Below are 6000 nucleotides of genomic sequence, written 5' to 3'. Positions count from 1 at the left end.
AAAAATTCAAGTTCTCCAAGGGGCAAAACAGGAGCGACTTCCAGGCAGTCCTGGACAAATTCGGCAAATACTGTACGGAAAACACACTCCAACCAGCAAGAAAAGGTAAGAGAAGTGCCAGTGCTCACCTCGAGGCCGAGATCCCGGAGCAGAGAATAATTTTGATCGGCGGCTATCTTTCTAAAGGGACTGCACTTGCGCAGTTGCGAGACGCCGCGCAAGCGCACTCACGAAAACGGCCCCCGGAACAGGAACAGCGATTTGCGCATGGACAAATGTTTCCTACTGATGACGTCACATGCATCATGACGTCAGAGGCCCCCGACCACGCCCATTTAAAGGGGAAACGTCCCAAATCAAAGAAAAAATCTTTTAAAGCCGTAAAACAACCTTCCTTCATCTGGAATGACAGCACAATGCCTCAAATTGAACCAGGAAATGAAATTAACCTCCGAAGAACCCTGCAACAAGCAGTTACCTACGCCCATACCGATGATTCCGACCTTGAATACTTCAATACCGACCTTTACATTTTCTCTGGACCTCGCGGGCCCAATGCCAGCTCCGATGCAAACAGTGATTATATGGTCCTAGAAGACAACGACTCAGACGAACCTTTCACCTTGGAAGGCTACCCCAGGACCAAATCCGAGCCGCAACTAGACGTGTTGCACATTGGCGACCCCTGTACTGAATCCGACGCAGACGCGGATTCGTTCTTCGGATTTGAGGATCTTCAGCCCAGCATACACGACATCCCGACTCGTGAGTGCGGCCTGACACCAAGAGACAGAGAGCAGTACAAGCCCACAGAGAGCGGCCTGCTGCCACACGAGCGTGGTCCGCGCGCCGCTCAGGGTTCCCGACTCCACGAAAGAAGACATGCAAGACTCCACACCGCAGTCCTTGCATGAACAAGAAGTGACTCCAGTGTCACAAGCCTCCACAGCGAGCTCGTGGATAGTCTCCACAATTGCAGAAACGCAAGACTCCAGAGCGTAGTCCTTGCACGAACAAGAAGTGACTCCAGTGTCACAAGCCTCCACAGTGAGCTCGTGGACAGACTCCACGATAAAAGAAACTCAAGACTCCAGAGCGCAGTCCTTGCACACACAAGACGCGACTCCAGTGTCACAAGCCTCCGCAGCGAGCTCGTGGACAGCCTCCACGATAGAAGCAACGCAAGACTCTGACACGCAGTCCTTGCAGGAAAAAGACCATGAGGGTCTAGCAACCTCCTCTGTCCAACTAGCGGCAGGTGATGCAAGTCTGCCATGCTCAAGTAAACAGCAAGAAGACTATGACTGTCTACCACGCTCCAGTGCACAGCTGTATGACCATGATGGTCTATCATGCTACAGTGAAGAACAAAGCAACGATGACAGTCCAAGCCCAATGAAGGACAACAGCAAGACAATGACAGTCCACCCACATTGTTTGTGCCACCAGATGAAGTCTCTGACAATTTACCCAACCCAAGTGAACAACATGCAGCTACTGAGGATCTACCCATGGTATGTGAGACGAGTGATGACAGCATCCCACTTCCCATGCAAGATGTACAAAGTGACAGACCTCAGCTAGTGTGTACAGAGGCACTCGACGATCACTGTAAGACCACTGGTGACTCCGGTGACACCATGATACTTCCACCCTCATTCGCTCAAACCTCTCCACAAGTCAATGCATTCCTGCATGTTCCGACACCAGACATGCAGCATCAAGAAATCTCAGCTGACTCCAGTGAACCTGCTAAGACTCTGGACGGGGAGCATCAACAAACCAACACTGACTCAGCTAAAACAAACCAGACTCCAGATGGGGAGCAACCAAACGCCGACTCTGATTCACGTAAGCCGGACTTTACTTCAGACAGGGAGTGCTGCAAGCTCAGTGATGGCACGCTCAGGGTGACAGCAGATGCCACAACAACAGGAGATGGATCACTTAACAATTACACTGGGTCAGTAATAACAAGCAGCGGCTACAGTCCAAGAGGAATACACCAATATTCACCACAGCTATATCCACACATTTTTTCCACACCAGCAGTGCAGTCAATGACAGCTCAAGCTGGACAAACCCAGTATTCAGGCATGCAGCAGCCAGCAGTCTATGTAGCATATTCTCAAACAAGCCAGCACTACGGATTGCCCACTAATGGAATCAAGACCGAAGGAGGACTACCGCAAGCACAATCTGCACTACAGACCGGATGCCTTAGTTACAGCCCAGGATTTGCTGCACCACAGCCTGGCCAGACGGCATATTCCTATCAGATGCAAGGTTCTAGTTTTACACCATCACCAGGTATTTATGCGAGCAGCAATTCTGTTTCCAATTCGACAAGCTTCAACGGTTCTCAGCAAGATCACCCTTCCAGCACAACATGTGGCCAGAACCAGTATGTACAGTCTTATCCAACTTCAACATATGGCACATCCATGACCTCGAATGATACTGTTGATGGTACGTCTTCAACGTCAACACCTTATCAGCTACAAGATGCCATCCGACAGCACCATCACAAACATCAAAAAGGAAAGGGACTCCAAATCAGACAGCAAAGTGATTTGACCACTTCTTGGTTCCTGTGGCACAGGGATGTTGATGGAGTTCATAACCAAGAGAGACATTTGACCATGATGATTGATGGTTTTTGGTCTCACACGAATGATTTGGACTTATTGTTTAATCACTGTTCCCATGCCTTGTATATACCTTACCTTATCTCCCTGTTCTTTGTTCAATTTTCTCAAAGTGTGCAGAAAATATGTAACATATAAAAAAGGGGGGGATGTGGTGATGTGCATCAATGTAAATACATGACACTAGCTAGACACTAGAGGGAGCACCAGAAACATCACACACACACACACAACCAATAGATCAGTTAGATAGGACATGACCAATGGACATTCACGATACACACAGAGGTGACACCACCACAGGAGGGCATTACACCAACCCATATATAAAGGACACCACACACATGATCTGTCTCTTTCCAGTGGAGACAGTCAGTGAGTAGAGACACAGGGTTGATTCAATATTACACCCACCACGTGGATTGCAGTCTGGGTAGCTATAGTAGGATTAGCAGTAGTGTCGAACCCAAGTAATAGAAGTGTAAATAGTAGAATAAACGTGTTGAAGTTATCTCCACGTCTGAACCTTCTGTTGTCAAGTGCACCACAAAGAAGCCACTTATGTTACACCTAGAACATAACGAATCAGCCTTTTTTTGTGTAATGTAGGATATAAGGTTAGCTAGGTATTTTGGCATTTTTCTTGATTTGGCTTTGGAGAAGGGGCCAGAATAGGAAATCAAATGGATGGAGAGAGTCCTACATTGAATAAGTTGAGCATACTCCACAGAAGAAAAGGACTTGATAGGTTATATAATCTCTCCTTCTCCTTTAAAAAGAAGACAGTGACACCATCCTTTAAATCTAACATGCCAGCTTAGTTTAGTGCTAGCTAATAGGATGGTAAGAGTTCAAGTTCTATTTTGTGACAAATATATGAGCTAGGAGCAGGAGTAGGCAATTTGGACCCTCAAGCTTGCTCCACGATTCAATAAGATCATGTCTGATCAGATTCCGGACTCAACTCCATATTCTCCTGACCTCTGATACCATTTGACTCCCCTTGTTAATCACAAATCAAGAGGGAGGTAGTGGCCGAGTGGTATTGGCATTGGACTAGCATTCCAGAGATCATTATCATTGCTTTGGAACATTAGCTCCCTTTTCTCTCCACAGATGCTGTCAGCCCTGCTGAGATTGTCCAGCATTTTCTGTTCTTGTTTCAGATTCCAGCATCCTCAGTAACTTGCTTTACCTTTGAACATTATCATTATCCGGGGACCAGGATTCTAATTCCACCACGGCAGGTCGTGGAATTTAAACTCAATAAAATATCTGGAATTAATGACCATGAAACCATTGTCGATTGTTGAAAAAACCACCTGGTTCATTAATGCCCTTTAATTTCCTTCCTTCAGGACGGCACGGTGGCACGGCGCCGAGGACCCGGATTCGATCCAGGCCTCGAGTCTCTGTTTGTGTGGAGTTTACACATTCACCCTGTGTCTGTGTGGGTCTCATCCCCACAACCCAAAGATGTGCAGTGTCGGTGGATTGGCCACGTTAAATTACCCCTTAATTGGGGGAAAAAAAATTGGGTGCTTGAAATTTTTTTTTAAAGAAAAAAATAATAATGTTCTTCCTTTCGGGAAGGAAATCTGCCATCCTTACCTGGTCTTGTTTACATGTGACTCCAGACCCACAGCAATGTGATTGACCCCTTAAATCCCCTCTGAAATGGCCTAGCAAGCTACTCAGTTATATTCAAACCCACAAAAACACAAAAAAGGGATGAAACCAAAGAGATTGCCCAGGTAAGTACCCTGCCACAATTGCTCCTTCATTGGAAAAAAAGAATTGGGCACTTTAAATTTTTTTTAAACTCTGGTTCAATGAAGAGTGCAGGATAGCATGCTCAGAGCAACACCAGACATACCGAAAATGAGGTGTCAACCTGGTAAAGCTACAAAACAGGACTTCTTGTGTGCCTAACAGCAGAAGCAGCAAGTAGTAGACAGAGCTAAGCGATTCCACAACAAACACATCAGATCTAAGCTCTAAGCTCTGCAGTCCTGCTACATCCAGCCGTGAATGATGGTGGACAATTAAACAACTCATTGGAGGAGGAGACTCCAGAAATATCCCCATCCTAAAGATGGAGGAGCCCAGCACATATGTGCAAAAGACAAGGCTGAGGCATTTGCAACAATGTTCAGCCAGAAGTGCCAAGTGGATGATGCATCTCGGTCTCCCCCAGAGGGCCCCAGCATCACAGACGTCTGCCTTCAGCCAATACAATTCACTCCTCGTGATATCAAGAAACGACAGCATTTGACCGGGTATGACATCACGGAGCTCTAGCCAAACTGGGGTCAATGGGTTACGGGCAGCACGGTAGCACAAGTGGATAGCACTGTGGCTTCACAGCGCCAGGGTCCCAGGTTCGATTCCCGGCTTGGGTCACTGTCTGTGCAGAGTCTGCACGTTCTCCCCGTGTCTGCGTGGGTTTCCTTCAGGTGCTCCGGTTTCCTCCCACAGTCCAAAGACGTGCAGGTTAGGTGGATCGGCCATGATAAATTGCCCTTAGTGTCCAAAAAGGTTAGGAGGGATAATTGGGTTGCGGGTAGAGGGTTGAAGTGAGGGCTTAAGTGGGTCAGTGCAGATTCGATGGGCCGAATGGCCTCCTTCTGCCCTGTATGTTCTATGTTCTTTGTTCTACATTCTAATGGGAATCAGGGTGAAAACTCTCCGCTGGTTGGAGTCATACCCGGCACAAAGGAAGGTGGTGGTAGGTCAATCATCTCAGCTCTAGGACATCACTGCAGGAGTTCATCAGGGTAGTCTCCTAGGCTGAACCACCTTCAGCTGCTCCATCAATGACCTCCCTTCCATCATGAGGTCAGAAGTGGGGGTGTTTGCGGGTATGTTCAGCACCATCCGTGACTCCTCAGTTAATGAAACTGTCCATGTCCAAATGCATTAAGACCTGGACAATATCCAGGCTTGGGCTGACAAGTGGCAAGTTACATTCACGCCACACAAGTGCCAGGCAATAACCATCTCCTACAAGAATGGATCTAACCATCGCCCCATGACATTCAATGGCATTACCATCGCTGAATCCCCATCAATCCTGGGGGGTTACCATTGATCAGAAACTGGTCATATCTAGTCATATAGATACTGTGGCTACCAGAGCAGGTCAAAGACTAGGAATCCTACAGCGAGTAATTCACTTCCTGACCCCCATCTACAAGGCACAAGTCAGGTGTGAAATGGAATACTCTCCACTTGCCTGGATGAGTGCGGCTCCAACAACACTCAAGAAGCTCCACACCATCCAGAACAAAGCAGCCCGCTTGATTGTCCCCACTTACACAAACATTCAAACCCTCCAGCAGTGATGAACTGT

The sequence above is a fragment of the Scyliorhinus torazame genome, chromosome 18, assembly GCF_047496885.1.
Source record: "Scyliorhinus torazame isolate Kashiwa2021f chromosome 18, sScyTor2.1, whole genome shotgun sequence".
In the NCBI taxonomy this organism is placed as follows: Eukaryota; Metazoa; Chordata; class Chondrichthyes; order Carcharhiniformes; family Scyliorhinidae; genus Scyliorhinus; species Scyliorhinus torazame.
Note: the sequence above shows the minus strand (reverse complement) of the source record.